At 39.0% G+C, this 18,408-nt stretch overlaps 1 protein-coding gene across 1 annotated transcript in view; it reads right to left on the reverse strand.

The window, feature by feature from the left end:
• Positions 1–18,408, reverse strand: part of AFF3 (AF4/FMR2 family member 3) — a 299,241-nt gene that overhangs the window by 189,555 nt on the left and 91,278 nt on the right. The gene's annotated exons all lie outside the window — the stretch shown is intronic.

Raw genomic sequence — 18,408 nt, forward strand, 5'->3', positions numbered from 1 at the left:
TAAGATATCATACCTTTTTGTTAACATTTTTTTGTGCAGAAAATAACACTTCTGAACAAAACAGCCATGTGCAAATGTTGTATAGAATAATTCTCAAACTGTGAGACTTATTCTATCAGTCCAATATTCTTGTCAAGGTTTCTTAGTACTCAAGAAACACATTTTTCAACTGTTTTCTGAATATCTTCAAATCTTTCCATCCCTAGTGCAAACCCTGCATAATATCCTGCTTACTCCCAATGAGAAAGAAGCATATATAAATTCTGACTGTTAATTTCAAAATCATTTTCCAAGTGTGATTCCTTAGTTAAAGGAGCACAAGATATGCAAGAAAGCCATATCAACAATCACTGGAGTACAAAAGACCGAAAAACAGAAACCCTATCATTAGAAAATTAATGGTAAGAGGGGCACTGAAGAAATAGCAAAATGAAGACACATATTCCATAGGTATGGAAATCTGAGAGTTTGTTGTGTGGGTGAGATGGTAAATCAGATGGGAAGAAAAAATGAGTGCAGTATCCTAGAGGAGGATATGACTGCCTGGAAGATTGGATATGCCCTATAGTGCTGTTGTCCTTTTGTAAGTGTCTAGAGATTGGCAAAAGCACAAAAAACTGATGCAAAAGATAGTGGATCAAGCAGAAGTGTACCAGGTCCCCTTTCATGTTCACTAGTAAGGGGAGAAGGTAGCATTTCCTTTGAAACCTCTTCCTAAATTTGCCCTCTCAATCTTTTATCTATAAAGCACATCATTTCTTTTTACATCCTCTATTTTAAGCACACCTGAATTAATGAAGAATGATCTGATTTGTGTTAATGCTTTACTATTAGTTTTCATTCTGATTAATTAAGAAATATACATAGGAGTTTATCACATGGAGAAGAAGGACGGGAAAGAAGTGGGAAGCTCCCGTCCTTTTTGCACAATCGTGTGAAGATTAAGACATGATGTCCCGCGACATTGTGCTCATTCCATCCTACTCCCATCAATGAAGTGGAATGATCCTATCACTTTTCATTTAACAGTAGTTTCCCGTGAATAACAAGTGACAGGACCATTCCACTTCATTAATGGGAGATGGACAGGATGAGCGTGACGTCGTGTGATAATCTTCATGCAATTGCGCAATAAGGAAGGGAGTATCCCACTTCCCTCCCATCCTTTTTCTCCATGTGATAATCTCAATAAACATCTCAGGTCCATGTGACACATTTTAGTATTTCATGCGCCTCTGTTATCAGCTCTGTTTTAGTTGCTCCATCTTTAAAGCAATTGATTAGCCACCCAGCACTCAAGAACAATTTAGTAGTTATACATCAAGTGGACATCCACACCCGTATTTTTAAAGATATACTATACTACATATTTTCCCCACAAAGAGACAGTGTGAAAAAATACAGTCTGCCACACAATGTATCATTTCAAAATGAGTGTACAATCTTGACAGTGTGTTTTTCTCTCAGACTGCTAGGCAGGACATTTCTTTTTCCTTCTACAGGGCTTCAGCTGCAGGGGGTCTCTTTCTACCCCCAAAATAAAGGTCACTCATTTAGCTACAGATAAATAAAATTTTCACAAGCCTTCACAGCAAAATCAATATGACTACTAAAATATCTAAGTTGATAATAAATAGTTCAGGAACGTCAGTATTTACTGGAACCTTCATAATATAAGATATTTCAGAGAGATATTGATTTTTTTTACTGAAGTGTGACTAAAGGGATAAATAAACTGCTCTTGGGGTCAATCGATCCATTTATCTTCACTGTTATTTTAGAAGGAGTCAAAGCCACATACATTTTGATAAATGTTCTCGTGGAAGGAACACTGGTAATTCAGAAGTCGTGTGAGAAGTAAACCTGCAGCTGTGTTTTAAATGAGGTGCAAAATTAGAATATGATCAATAACAAAGGAAAAAATCTTCTCACCTGTAATGAATATGGAAGAGGTTAAGAAGAAATTATAAGATCCTAAAAGCAAAATAAATAAAATAAATCAGATTGAGAAAGATTGTACATTCATACATTTGCTAGGATGGGCAAATCAGTAATTGGGCAGGCATGCACGTAAATAGCTTGAAAGCTAGAAAAAACGTAGTGTGATGATTCATAATGCTTTTGTATTAAAGACCAAAGTTCTTGAAAAGAGAGAAAAATAATTAGACTGACTTTTGAGGGGAGAAATGAAGCGCTGTTATCTATTTATACTTTGGAGTTTAAAACAAAAGTGGGAGGGGGGAGATGAACTGTCATTTATCTCAACCAGACCCACAAGGCTCTAGAAGCCCCATCCTCATGCACTGAAGCAGGCACTGCAGAATGGAAATGAAACATTTTAACATTAGGGGGTGAAGCTGAAAGAGAAGGAGAAAATGAGGTTTTCCCCCATAAGAATTCTTCCCGCCAAATGAGATTTTACTTCAGTCCAGAATTTTCTAGCACTACAGATAATGAAACAATGAAAACCATTCACACCTAGAACTCAAATTTACTGTGTTCACATTCCCCTGGTAACTTTCCCTGCCATGTTTCTTTAAACGCCTAAACTGTACAGTGGTGCCTCGGGATACGAAATGATCGGGTTACGAAATTTCCGGGATACGAAAAAGTTGGATTGGCAAAAACTGTTTCGGGTTACGAAATATTTTTCGGGTTACGAAATTCATTTCGGCGCGAAATTCAAATGCTGCAAAGTGCAGCTATAGGCTTTCCAGTGCTAACGGAAAAGTGTTTCGGGTTACGAAATTTTCGGGTTACGAAAGGAATGGCGGAACGAATTAATTTCGTAACCCGAGGCACCACTGTATTTCTAAATGCTCAGCTGAAGTTATAAATTACTGCATTGTAGAAAGTTAGGGGCTGAAAGAAATTTTCATTTGATGGGGCAGAATCATTAGGGTGGACAATAACTTCAACCCCCTCTGCTCATGGATACACATATAAGGAACCATGATGAAGAAAGCCTTCTTTAAGCTTGATTTTCAGGACTATTCTGATTAAGAAAATCATGGGAAATAAAAGCATAGCCGTTAGAAAGTTACCAAACTGGTGTAACTGTGTCATATAAATATGCTCTCAACCCTTTAGTGTCTTGTGTGGAATAATAAAACAACCCCCAAAAGAAGCCAGCACTCTTCCATTGTAGAGTTGAGGAAGAACAGCCTCAATAATTTCAAGGAAGCACTTTGGAGGATCTACAAAGGTCCCTTAATGAAGAACAGGCATCTGGATCTCCCAGTAGTTGTTACTACTTGTTTGATAGTAACAAAATAACCCCATTCTACATCTCAAAGCATACTGCTGCAGTAAAGACAACTTAGGCTATCCAGGAGGATTTTTATGTGTGGAAGAACTGAGAGACCTGTCTACAGACCTTGGACTCAGAATTGTTTAGTTGTAAATCATTGTTTTTTGAATCAAGGGCCTGTTGGTAGATCTGAAGGTTGTAATAAAAGAATCCAAAGTTGACTTCCTTATAATTTGAAATTTTCATTCAATGCACTTCATTCACCAAAAAGAATCAAATAAATATCTATTGTGCTGCATAGTTGCTTTTGTCATTGTTGTGTGCCTCCAAGTCACTCCTCACTTATGGTGACCTTAAGATGAACATATCAAGAGAGTTTCTTGGAAAGATTTGTTCAGAGGAGGATTGGCTTTCGCCTTCCTCTAAGGCTGAGAGAATGAGACTTGCCCAAGGTAACCCAGTGGGTTTTCATGACTGAACAGGGATCTGAAACATGGTCTCCAGAGTTGTAATCCAATGGTCAAAGCACTACATCACGCTGGCTCTGCGTTAAAAAATATTAATTTAAAACTTTTGTTAATACTTTTTTTCAATTGGCAACTTATAACAAAAAGGTCATGTTTACAGTTCCTCTTGATGCATATTGTGATAACTTGGAAATTCACCCCACTGCATCTTTATTAGGTATTTTATTTATTATATTTACTTATATCCTACTTTTTTGCCAAATTTGGGACACAAACCATCTTACAAATTAAAACAGTACAATTAAAACATAGAAAAGTGGACATTAAACAGAATTAAATTAATACAGTATTAAAATATCACTCATTAAAAGAATAAAATGCAATCTTTGAGAAATGGGAAGAACTTCAGCTAGAGAATAAAGAATCCCAAGTGCTTTGTTCAGAACTGATAGAGCAGCATATGTTGCTTAAAGCTTCCTTTTTTTTCAAGCTATCTACGCATCTTACAAGCAGTCCCTGCAATGATATATGTTCAGCTCATAATTTTCAAGGTCATTTCAATGATCTAGCATAAGGGCTAGAAATATATTACATTCTATTAAGAGCTATGAAAAGAAGAGAACAAAAACAAGGGCTTTATGATCCTTCTTTAAACATATTCCTGGTCCACAGGTTAAGAACTCCTGGCCAGATGCTATTAACTTTCTATTTGGCTGCTTATCTTAGCAGCTTTATAGAAAGAAACCCCAACAAGACAGAAATATAGCATGCACAGCATGTATTCGGTAGAGTATAACCTGCCAGTAACAGCTGCCAAGCCCAAATGGTGATCTATTAGACTCAGCAAATCATTATTTTTTGACAGGAATTGAATACAATAGTGCAGCTGTTTAGATTTTTCCATTTTCAGCAAAGGCATTCATGCATGGCATAAAAAAGCTTCACCTTCCACTGCATGTGCACCATCTATATATTGCAATTTTCACCTCTCCTATTAAAAAAAACAACAGATTTATGTTTTGTGTGTGTGCATGTGTGTGCAGCTTGAGAATAATTTATAGATCAGCACCTCAATAAATGTTTCGCTAGTTTTCCAATCCTTCCAAGGAAAGGATGATTATATTGTGCAATATTGTTTTTATTGACACATTTACATATTTAATTTTGACAGGATTATTGAAAATGACGCCACAATCAAGCATATGTTTTATGTTTATGTAGGAACTCAAATATAGAAATTATAGATACTGAAATGTTATATGGGGGGAAGTAAAATCCACAAACAAACATTTGTATAAAATCTGATTTCCTGAATCAAAACCTGGAAAGAACATTTCCAAGGATACATGTTTTTTCATTACGTAGAGGATATTCTGCATAGAAAATGTTACATTTTGTGGAGCACCATGGAAGTCAGAAATAAAGTCACTGATTTGTTCTTATACAATATGAACATGTCTGGTTATATTTATAGATACAGTTTTTGTTTTATGCATTCTTTCTCTTTCTGTATTTCTTTGATAGTCTTTCAAACTCAAAAAAGAGATGGGAGTGGGGGAGAGGGAAATCATAAGCGAGATTTCTCACATGAATTCAGGTAAGATTCCTGTGTAATAATACAAGGTCACTTTAAAAAGAATCATGCAAAAGTAAAGCTGTGCACCATTTTTAAAATCATCCTGTATAATGTAAACTTAAATGGCAGGCTAGAAATACCAGAATTAAAGAAAATCTCATTTTCAATGCATACAACATTGTTAAAAGGTTAGCTTAGTGGCACTTTCCAACTTACTTTTTAAACATCTCTGCTTTTTTTTTATTGTGGCGCCTAGTACCTGGATATTCCTCTCTGGAGTTGCTCAAATGGCTCCCTCTCTTAGGATATTGACATTCATTGTCTCATGGTATTTTTTTTAGCCTGTCAGATGTTTATGCCATTAGTTATTCTGCCCACTGTGCTGTTTTTTATTTAATGTGCGGACTCTTGTTTTGATGGCTTTATCTGCCTTTCCTGTGCTTTTAATGTTATTGTATGATTAACATGGCCTTGATTTAACCATAGAAGGGAGAACCACAATAATCTAAAGCAGCCACTTTACTTAACAGAAAGAATCTTCCACTTCTCTGTCACCACTCCAAAAACTTCGAATGACCTGCCAGAAGAGATTCGCCAGTTACCCTCACTTGAGGCTTTCTCTTCCAGCAGGCCTTCCCCAATTGATAATGTCCAGAACCAATTGAATCCCCCTCCTTTTATTATTTTTCTTATTCGTGATTTATTAATTTTGTCATTATGGCGGGATACAGACCGCCCAAAAAGAGTGGTCTCCCGCCGGCCTCATTTGTTGCACAAGGGAGCCTCAGCAGACAAACCGCACGGCTCCCTCACACAACAAAAAGAAGCTGCAAAAAGTGGCTTCTTTCTGCGGCGCCATTATGATGCCTCAATGTGCCAATGGCGCACTTGCGGAGTCATGAAGGTGCCGAGATGTGCGGACACTAGGCGTCCGTCACGTCAAAATGGCGGTGCCCGTATGTACAGGGCGCTGCCATTTTGACGTCCTGGTGCCATACTAGGGTTAGGGAGCATCTAAAAACTACACTCCTGAGCAACCCTAGTATGTCGTCAGGACGTACTAAAAGGCCCATTTAAATCGGGCCATTGTTATGTATTTAACCATGTTTTATTGTTTAATTTTATACTTGGGAGAGAGGGTTGGGCTGGGGTCTTGTGGGGCTTGTTGTTTTTACTGTTCTATATTGTATAAACTCTGCTGCTACCCGCCTCGATCCTCAAAGTGGAAGAGGCGGGATATAAATAAATATATTATTTTTATTATTATTATCTGCAAAAGGCCTACCATTGCCTATTCATCATCAGCTTCCAGTTGTCTCTGTGATACAAACTTGTCTGCTGTTGCTACACATAATTTTAAATCTCTTCATCTTGGTTCAGAGGTTTGGAATAATTGAAGGTGCTACTTCTCACCTCTTCCACCTGACCCATCTTTTAGAAATTGTGGGGGGACCATGAGGAATCAATATTGTCCAAATGGTATGTTCTAATCTGATAAAACAGACTGGGCCTCAAAGTGGGGTTCACAGCCTATTCTCCTCCCAACCTCATCCCTTATACACAAGCAAACAGAGGCCCAAGACAGACAGGCAGGAAGGGGTGTGTCTGCGCTGATTCTAGGGTTCGGGAGCATGCAGCAACCGCACGCTCCTGAACTCGACTACATACAGGGGCCGCCATGATGACACAACTGCGGTGTCATGTCTGCATGTCAGGGTGCCGTGCTTGACAGTGTGCAGTGGCACACTGATGGAGGTGCCCGTGCATGCTAAAAAGAACCAGCTTTTAGCAGGTTCTTTTTGGTGCAGAGGGAGCCTGCGCAGTTTGGTTGCTGTGGGCTCCCTCTGGAGGGAAAACAGGCAGCTCTAGAGAGACAGTTGAAATGCTCTACAATGATATCACTGTAATGTCCCTGGTGCCTCTCTATCTACACATTCACATTTCACATGAAATTTGGAATTTGGGATGAACTGGAAAGTGACTAGGCCAGAGAGTCAAATAGTCCATGCCAGTGTGGTCTTGGTATTATAACTGCAGCAGTTTGAACATAACTTGGTTCTCCTTTTCTTTGTATAATCTGGGTAGAGGCAGCTTGTCCAGCCATAAACAGGCTTGAAGAAGAGTACAGACCTAAAGCCAAACTAGCTTTGCTATATATAAGAATCCAGGAACAATAATTTTAAATATTGTTAAATAATGCATTACCTCCCTCCCCTGGCATCCAAGCCTTTTTATTTCTCAATGAGGCAATTAAAATCTATATATTTAGTTAACACTTAGTTTTCCAACTTTTTCCAAGGACTCAAAGAGTGGCCCAAGTCTGTTCCAGCCGTAAGCAGGTAGGAACCCTGCTGTCCTCACAATCTGCTCCCAAGGCAAGCCATGGACCAGGGACCAGTCAGACTATCCTGGCTCCTTTTTGCTCTACTCCTAAGGACGGCAGTGTGGCTTCAGAGCAGCTTTGGGCCACACTGGAGGCATGTCTCGTTTAAACAGCATGCCTCCAAAGTGGCCGGAAGCCATTTCATTTGGCCTATCTGTTCAGGTCCTAGGTCTTTGTGCAGAAGAGAGTGAAAAATGCTTTTAAATCCCCCCTTTGGTTGTTGTTGTTGTTCTTGTGTGCCTTCCAGTTGTTTCAACTTTATGATGATGCTATCATGGGGTTTTCTTGGCAAGATTTGTTCAGAGGAGGTTTGCCATTGCCATCCTCTGAGGCTGAGAGTGTGACTTGCCCAAGGTCATCCAGTGGGTATACATGACTGAGCTGGGGTTCAAAAACTGGCCTTCAGAGTCATAGTCCAAGGCTCAAACCACTAGACCATGCTGACTCATTTGTGTGTTACCTTTTTCATAGCTTGGTGCTCTTTATAAATAATAATAATAAAATATTTATTTATATGTCACCTTTGCCTTTTGAGGTATACTTCGAAGTATACTGCCACAATTCAGATTAACCTGAAAGGCTCTTGATAATAAAAATGGGTGGAAGGGGAGCAGAGGATAGAGATTACACCAACATTACTCTCTGCTGAAGACCAACTCTCTCCAAAATAATGCATTCTTTTTAGCTTTTCTGTAACATATAGATCAGAACTATGGTGTCTTGTTTGCTCAGATGTTGAGAAAAATACTGAAATGTTATCTTTAGAAAAACCAGGAGAACCAGAATAAGGGTGAAATGTAATGTTTCATAGGGGCAAGAAACAGTAAATGTTATATTCTGCTATAGGAGAGTAAACTTTGATTACTCCAAATGATTAGTCCATAAAGTTTAAGCCTTCCATTTATTAAGTTAACAATCTAGCATTATTAAGGGCTCAGGGCAAAAACCACTCTGACCCGTGGAAAAGTATTGGCTCATAAAAGAGTAGATCAATGTTCCTACATTTAGCTGCAGTTTTATGTAAGATGCTGAATGCAGTTCATAAATATCACTTCAGAATTTGCATTAGTACAAATTATTTGCAAAATAGCATACCCCTGGCACACCTAAAGACATGATATTGGTTGTTTTCCCTAATTTATAACTACTATAAGCTTCCATGAAACATGAAAAAATAACTTTCCTGAATGTAAGCTTCCTTACTTTGAGGCAAACAAGTATTTACTAAAAGTATTTTTAGCTAGTAAGAACTAGAAAGTAAACAAAAACAGATACACACATTTAAATACTGAAACTTATAGTAGCATAAAAGATTCCTAGTGTCTCCATATTAAAATTCCAGAAATACTGGAATTAGTCAACAGCTTTTCCAGAGTTCACAAATTACTCTAAAATGTATTAGTAAGAAGCCATAGGAATGATAAAAACATGGTGGTGTTGGTGGTTGTGTGCCTTCAAGTGATTTCCTACCAATGGCAATCTAAAAGTGAACTCATCATGGTGTTTTCTTGGCAAGTTTTGTTCAAAACCAAAGCCTCAAAATAAGGAGATTTAGGGGCTGTTTGGACCAGCCATTTGGGCCGGCTTGGGGGCAAAGTCAGGGTGCAGCAGCTCTGGAGGAGACAGTGTCGAAGGAGCACCGCCAAGCTGTGGCAGTGCGGCTACCGCGCCCATTGCAAGGCACAAAAAAGAGCCGCAAAATCCACTTAGTGGATGCTTCAGTCTAGTCTGACCTATATCAATTTAACATGTGTTCATTCACAAGTCTCCTCATCTGCATCTGCATAATGTGGTAATTATATTTTCAACACAAATTCCTTATTTAAATATATATGTTTGAATGTCATTTTCACACTGGATATGCATTTTATGTTAATGTACATATTTCTAAATGTATTTCCATACAAAAAAAAATGAATTAAAACAAATTGTGTTGTATTTTTTAGCTGAAAACTGAACTATAAAATCAAGAGTAGTAGAAAATCCTAGGAATAATTATGTAGCAATGCATTGTAGTCCAGGAGATTCACATTAGGATAATCGTAATTTACAAAGATGTAATTCCTCAAGCATAGATCCCATAGCAGCCTACCTTTACCCTGTGAAATATCCTGGTAAAGACATACTTCCACCCATCTCTTCTATGTGACTTTCTCAACTGGCTTCCCATTATGTTTTGCTCTTCAAAGCAGAGCACAGGGATTCTCACTAGGTTTGATGCTGTTGGTGTATGGAATTTTGTTTTAAATTGAAATAAGTGGCTGTGGTGTTTTGAACTTGTGGCACCTGCCAATTCTTAATAAAACCTTATTTCTTCAGATTTCTCATGAAATCATATTCTTGACATCATCTAGATCCTACAACATATACTTCTCCTGCTATATTATTTTAATAATTACTAAGCTTTTTTTCTTCTGTGTGTCAAGTTTGCTGCCTTACCTGTATAGACCAGATGAGAACTTTCCCTTTGAATTTACTGTATAGCCATTATATAAAAATATTACATGAATAAAATGCACCAGCACAATATAGTTTTGCTGTAGTCATAATGTGCTGCCTAGCACACTACAATCAATTCTCACAAAAACTGTTCTCTTGCCATGTAATTTACTTGTCCAGGGGGAATAAATAATTCACTTCTTGTTCAGTCCTGTATTTGCCTCCTATTACATTTAAAACACTACTTTCACTTTGCATTAAATAAGGAAAATGTCCTTTATTTATACAGTGGGCTTTTTTAAAAAAAACCTTGCACTTGTTAATGATTTCTTTTCTTTTGAAGATGAAGACTTTAAAGGTTTTAAGCTGCTAGACTGCTTCATGATGAAGATGCCACATCAAATTCTTTCTTCCTGATCCAGTTCTAGCCACACTCTACTTAGTGGGGGCCTATTGAGTTTTCAGGGGCCAGTATGGCACAGTAGTTTGAACACTGGATGAAATTCTGGAGATCAGGGTTGAATCCCATTCAGCCACGGAAATCCACTGGGGACCTTGGGCAAGTCACACACTCTCAGTCTGTGAAACTCCCATGCAAGGTTTACTGGAAACCAGAAATGGTTTGAAGGCATACAACAATAACAACAAACTAGGTATGCTCAACAGCTAATGACCTTAAATGAAAATACTGTACACATTCCTCCCTTCATCTGCATCAAAAATGCATCCAGGCCTCTCAGTTGGCCTCAGATGAGAATCACAATGCAGCTGGGGATGCTGGGCTCTTCCTGAATTTTTAAAGAGAGTTTTATATGTGGAAGTATGCTTTCAAGCCATTATCCTCCTAATATTTCATATATGCATGAGCTACATCAGAGGGTGTTTAAAAGAGTACGGAAAGCCCCAGGAAGGCAGAAGTTATCGATGAAAAAGTTATCAATGAGAAAAACCACAAAAAACTACTGTTTTAATCATCTGGAAAACCAGGAATGTATGTACTGAATTTAGGAAACCCTGAAAAAATAAAAAATTGCAGCAGAAGGGGGAGGGAATCCAGGACATTACAATAAAAGATGAGAAACAGAGAAAGCAAAGGGCTAGGCATGGCTGTCTTAGCTGATGGCTTTTGGATCTCTGACTATGCATACACATGATATACAGTTGTAAAAAATACTTTTTGCATTACAGCTCCCATAATACCCCAGACAAATAGATTTTTTCCTTTCAGAAAGATTACAATTCCCAGAATCCCCAAACAGCATGGCCAGTAAACTCCCCAAATTAACTAAAAGTACCCCAAACGTGACTTTCCTAAGTTCTGGTTTAGGACATAAAAGCATGCTTCCTCAAACAATCCTCCTTTTTAAAGTTAGAAGAAGAGCCCTATGACTCAAAGCCATCAAGTCTAGGAACCTCCTTCTCATTGCAAGCTCCCTGATAGCCTTTACATGCTGTTGCTTCTCAGACACTGTTACTAAAGCTCTGAATACAATGATTCAGCTGGACATCATGGGCTCTATTACATCAAAGATGATTACAAAGCTTGGTAATGCTGGACCTGGTCCAAATGGCTCAATCATACAGTTGGAACTCCACATATAGAGTCCTTGAACCCAGGGGAAACATCCCTCCACAAACAAGGTCCTATGCATGTATCAGAATGGCTTCCATGTATGCTAAAACCTGTGGATTAAGCGCTAGGTCAGTGATGGCGAACCTTTAGAGACTGAGTGCCCAAACTCAAAGGCATTCCTGCACTGGTTGTTACTTGGTGCTGGGGGATGGGATTTCTACCTTCCAGGGGTGAGACTTCCAGGGTGGGACTTCCCTAGAGACAGCTGAAGGCCCAGGAGGGCATGGGGAAGAAGAGGAACAGGCACCTACTCCTCCCCCACCGTCCCGTCTCTCTGTGTGCCCTTGCAAATGGCTTTGTGTGCCAGAGAGGGCACGCATGCCATAGGCTCACCACCATGGCACTAGGTACTCTGAAAAATCAATTTCTGTGTTTGTTTCTCTTTTTTCAGTGTTTTGAAAATATTTTTTGATGTTGGATAAACTGTTGGATGAAAGGTACTGTATTATAAAACAGAGATCCACCTAGTATGTTAAATATAAAGGGGAGGGGGGTGTAGCAATTGAGAGAATTAATACTAAGAAAAAAGACATGCCATTTGAAATGATATTATAGTGTTGTATGTATTTCTGCAGCACCACTTTCTGATCTATAGGTAGCTGCTTATATGCATATTTCTTTGCTTTTTACTGTCTGTGTGGTATTGTTGAGTCTGTTCATTAAAAAGACAACCTCTATTACAGTGATATCTTTTGTTAGCAATTGGAGAATAGCCTGTCAAATTTAATTAGTTACCTCCAGGCCTGTGAGAAATACAGTAATTGAAACATTTCTGCCAAAGATCAATACACTGGTACCCCGGGTTACGAAATTAATTCGTTCCGCCGCCGCTTTCGTAACCCGGGATACTTCGTAAGCCGAATAGCCCATAGGCGCTAATGGGGAAAAAGCCGCGGCTGTGCCGCGGCTCCATTTGAAACAGCGCAGAGGTTTTTTCGTAACCCGAAAAAACCTTCGTAAGCCGAAACAATAAATCCCTATGGGATTTATTCGTATCCCGAAAATTTCGTAACCTGGGTATTTCGTAACCCGGGGGACCAGTGTACATTCAAAATTTGGGCAGAATAATCTGCCAGCTATATGAACCAGATGCATTCTGTATTCAAGGCATTCAATTACTAGAAAAGGGGTATTGGTTTTATTCATCATCACTTTCTTTCTTTCTTTCTTTCTTTCTTTCTTTTAAAATAAGTGTACAGCATTATCTTATTACATGTTTTTCAAGACTCAGGCAAGCTATGATGGAATCTGGGGGAAATACAGTATTTAAAAGCTGAAACATACATCTTTAATTCTCTACCCAGCCAGGGCTTCTAACAGAATCTCATTTTTTTCTCTCTGTGTGAAGGAGGTGATGGTGGTGGTGTGTGTGTGTGTGCATGTGAGAGAGAGGGGAGTGGAAAGAAAGAGAGAGAAAAAATATGTAAACAGACCTAATGATAGGATGCAGACTACTTCAGTGAGCACAGGTGTAAAGTGAATTCCATCTAACTGTTGGGTCTCCCCCCCTCCAACCATTGTCAGCGCTATAGTTTTTTTTTAAGAAAAGGCAAATAAAAAGGTTAAAGTGTTTTTAAAATGCCCTGAAATCCCTGAAAGTATCTTCCATTCAGGTTTTGTTAACAGTCAAACCAACACAGTCGTTTAGTTTTACTTTACCTAGCCTTACTTTAAGGTTCCACTGTATACAAATCTCAAATATCCCACAATATTTCACAATAAAATCATGAATATTGCTTTAAATGACAAGCTTAACCAACGAGAGATACAAAATTTCCTTCTAATAAAGTTTTAGTCTCCAGTAATTTTGTTTGTTATGCTCTTACAAGGCCACACATATTGAACCAGGCTCAAAATATGTTCTTTGAGCAGATAAGAGATTCCAGCCAAGATTCAGTGGCTGCTGTCCAAATTAATTATTATTTAGCTTGGGGTAAGTGAAACAAACAAAGAAAGGTATAATACCCTGAAAATAGTTGAATAAGATGAACTCAGAGAAGAACTTCTCCAAAGGAAAGCCACCACTGGAACAGACAGAAAAAGGTATAATCTACCACAAGACTCCTGTTAGCCATGGGATATCATCATAAGACAACTCTTCTCAGTAATATGCAAAAGGATATACAGTAGTTGTAATACTCTTTTCAACTGAGTGAAAGCCAACCAAAAGGGCAAAGAACAGTATATGCACAAATAAGAATGAAAAGGGTGAGAATTAAGCACATAAGCTTCTTAGTGAACACACTTAAGACAATGCCACTATAGAAACAATGGGACAGAGAATGCTAGCTGACACCTCCATAAGCAAGTCAATTGAGGGGCAAAACAGACGGCTCCAAAGCGGTGGCTTAACACCAGACCTTTCAGCACTGGACCAGGTCCGCAGCAACTGCATGCCGCAGGCCTGATCAAGCACTTTGCCAGCCCTAAAAGAGCAGCAAAATACCACTCCTTTCAGAGCCGGAAAAAGGGCTCCTTTGACATCACCATGGCACTTTCTGGCACTCCTTTTGGCATGAATCATCTGAAAGCCAAAGGAATGCTCTAATGGCACCCACCTTGTGGTTGGTCAGGTGGTGTGACGGTGGCTTGGGGGTGGAGTCGGGGCAGGCATCATGTGGCCACCACACATCACTCTACCCTGACACCAACTCTTTTGGCCGGTCTGTTTAGCCCCTGAGTTCTTGTATTATGACATGTGGTTAAAACAATACATGTATTTACATTGTGTTGTTTCACCAAATTCTGGGTATGACCACATCTGTCTGATATGCTGTTCTTCAGCTCTCTTAAGAAAAACTAAGGACCACACCCCTCAGGCAGGCTCTCATACTGGACTCATCAGGAGAGGTACTAAGCATATCTTATCTCTGCAATAATAAATATCACTTTTCCTTGTTTGTGACTGCTGATTCTTGGTACCCTGGATGCCAAATAATAAAGATTAGGGGGGATACTAATGGGGAGAAAGGAGCGCCGAGACACTGCTCCTTTCTGCCCCACATGGAGGCCACAGCAACCAAATGGCACGACCTCTGGGAGCCCTAAAAAGAACCGGTGTGATGAAACAGAAACATGGCAGATTTGATTAATTTTAAAGTATCCAGAGGAAGGGATCTCACATGGGATTTTTGTTTCACAAGTATATATACCTCACACACTTCCATGCCACTACCCTCTGATGATGCCAGCCACAGACACAGGTGAAACATCAGTAATAAATTCTTCCAGAATGTGGTCACATGGCCTGAAAAATCTACAGAAAATTATAGATGCCAGCTGTGAAAGCCTTCAACTTCACCTAGTAACTATCATTAGCTATGCTAGCTAGGGCTGATCCAACAGCATCTGTTGACCACATAATCCCCACCCCTGTTCTATACCTTCACAATCTGAGGGTGTATCCCATCCTTCCACCTCTCATTTTGAAAATAACTCTCATGCAGCCTATGCTATCTGTTAGCCATGCAGGAGCATGAGATTGTAGAAACAGCCACAGACTTTTTAAGAATTACAAATACCAACCAGCAGAAATGGAACCTTAGAAAATCAGCCTTTCTAAAACCTTGGTTGACTTCAGTTCTTGGCTAAGACATCTTTTTCCAGGTCTGTCAAGCATACTTGGAGTTGTTCATATTGTTGATGGCTGTTTGCCTGAATCTGCCAGTGCTGAGCCAGTAAAATAGCTTTTTTTCAATCTGCCTGACTCCTTACTTATCATGAGTAAAATGACTTTTAATTTGAGACACTTGTCTGGGAATGACCTACAGTGACCCAACTAACTGAATCTGTTCTCCCTAATCTAATTTGATATGCTTCACCCAAATCCCTCCAATTTCATCTGCCTTTTCCCTCACAAACTCCAGGTCATGAGTATTGTGATAGGAACTGGGCTTATCCTTCCACAATATGGGTTTGGAACTACATAGTTCAGTTAATAGTAGTACCAGATACATTCTGAAAAAATATTTGAGCAATATTTCTCTAAACTTGAAGGACTAAGCCAAGTATGATACACACATGATCTTCGTTGAATTAATTAAACCCTATCATTTTTTCTCCTTTCTGTGAGTTGGAATGAAAAGAAGAATCAGTTAGCAAGGATAATGTTTATATTTGTCTTACCAATTCTCCCCCCCCCCCCCCCGGGACAAGTCTGCACAGGATGTATGCAGGCTGCCGAAAACAATAATTACCACCATTTTTTCCAGACTACGTTCTAAGTAATCCGTAGCCAACATCTTAGGAAATGAACAGAATATTTATACAAAGGGAAATAAAACACATTCACAGGCACAGGACAGAATGTTAAACTTTCTAATTATGTAACATATTTACAAATGTAAATGTTCTAGTCAATAAAGAAACCAAGCCAAGTTGAAGAGTCATGGGAGATTTATTATTTGGACCTTCCCTTTTTGTTTTCTTTAAAAGTAGTCAGTGGCCCTCTGTTTTGGACCAGAGGTGTAGTGTTAGGAGAAGCTGCCTTTAACACTTTCCCAAGATGTTTTCCTGTTATAAATTGTATCCACAGCGTCTAGACTTGCTAGTTGCTCTGTTCAGATAAAACAGGCCTTCAGCAAAGGCTGATACAGGTAGAAATCTTTCCATCTCAGATTTTTTTAAAAAATCCTTCTTCACCATAATAAATCCTCTCAAGCTCACTCTTTACTTTTTGGTCATCAAAGCAATGCAGAACAAAGAATATTCAAAGTATAATGCTGTGGGTTGTTTTTTTTAACAATGAGATGCATTGCTAGTTATTCTTAGCCTTTTCCCCCCTTTGAGTAAGTGCAAATTACATTGCAGATTTGTAAATCCTGAAATAAAGGTCTTGCACAGAGCTGGAAGCATGCGCTTCCAAATTAAAGAGATTCACTGTGCAATGAGCTGAATGAGTAATAATGTACTGCACATAATGTAGCTCAGGAAACCTGATGTAAATGAAAAATCATTACAGAAATTTTAGTTATAAATTGCTATTTTAAAAAGAAACCTCATACAATATTATCTCAAGCAGCAAAAGTAGTCCCCTCCTCTCACTCTTCATTTTATTAAACAAATCATTTACTTGCCAATTTACAGCTGACTTCAAACTATACATTTATCAGAATTTTCAGTGAAGAAGGAGCTAGGAAGTAGAGGAATGGGTGAGTACAAGGTACCATTCATTTCTAAAAATAATGGAACAAACCCTAAGATATTGGAGCAGTCCGACAGGGAGTCTCCCACAAGCTGCTGCCCAGCAGTACGAGGGTCATTCAACAAGTACTTAGCCTCACCACCCGATGGCGCTGCTGATACAAAAGAGTTTTACCATTGTGCAGTACATCCTTTTAAAAGCCTACTGTCAAAGTTTCAGTCAATTCCCTTCATTTGTTTTGTTTTGATAGCCTTTGGAAGCGAGTGTGTCAGTCGGTTTTACAAAAATGGAAAAAGAGCAATATCGTTCGGTGATTTGATTCTTGTTTTTGGAAGGGAAAACGTGCAGCAAAATCAAAGAGCACTTGGATGCTGTGTACGGTGACTCTTCTCCTTCAATGAGGACCGTCAAGAATTGGTTCAACGAGTTTGTTTGTGGCCGCACGTTGGTTTTTGATGAGCCACGCCCAGGTGCCTCGAAAATGGCTACTACGGAGGAAAACGTAAAAAAAATCCACGCTCTCATGTTGGCAGACCACCGATTGAAGGTTCGCAAGATAGCTGAGACTGTAGGCATCACAGAAGGAACGGTGCATCATATTTTACACGAAGAACATGAGAAAGCTGTCAGCACGATGGGTGCTGTTCCACCACGACAACGCGCCGGCTCCGTGGTCATGGCCAAATTGGTCGAATTGGGCTACGAATTGCTGCCTCATCCACCGTATTCCCCAGATTTGGCCCCCTGTGACTTCTTTTTGTTTCCAAACCTGAAAAAGTCACTCGCTGGGAATAGATTTGGGTTGAATGAGGAGGTCATTGCCGCCACGGAGGCCTATTTTGCAGACCTTGGGAAAACGTATTTTTCGGACGTGTTGAAAAAGTTGGAGCATCGCTGGGCCAAGTGTATCAAGCTAAAAGGAGACTATGTTGAAAAATAAATCACCACTTTTCCAAAATTTTCTTTTTTCTTTTTTAGGCTAAGTATTTATTGAATGACCCTCGTAAATAGGATAGGCTGAATATATTGTGCCTACTTAGGGAGTGGGCCTGGATCTTGGGCATCTAAAAGACCACCACTACTAGTAGTAGTGGTAGTAGTAGTTCATCATCATCTTCAACTTCTCCTTCTTCTTTACAGCTCCTTCCTGAGTACCTGAGCTGAGGCAGGTGGGGATATTCAAAAGGTTTTATCTGTGATGGAATTCTATATCTTGGCACTGGGAGCTAAACTATACACTACATTAAATGAATAGTGCTATTTTTAAGATTTGTATGTGGCTGTAGAATTTATTAATGTTTTAAATACATAATATTCTATCTTTATAGATGGTTTAATTCCTTTTAAATAAGTGTAATAAATGTTTACACTTTTATTAATGATTTTGAATAGTTTTAATCTGTATAGTTTTTAAATATGTTGTTAGTCACCTTGAATCCCAATACTGGGGGGAAAGCAGGATAGAAATGAATGAAATGAAAATAAATATGAAACACACAGTTTAGGATCCCTTGCAT

The sequence above is a fragment of the Sceloporus undulatus genome, chromosome 3, assembly GCF_019175285.1.
Source record: "Sceloporus undulatus isolate JIND9_A2432 ecotype Alabama chromosome 3, SceUnd_v1.1, whole genome shotgun sequence".
NCBI classification, from domain to species: domain Eukaryota; kingdom Metazoa; phylum Chordata; class Lepidosauria; order Squamata; family Phrynosomatidae; genus Sceloporus; species Sceloporus undulatus.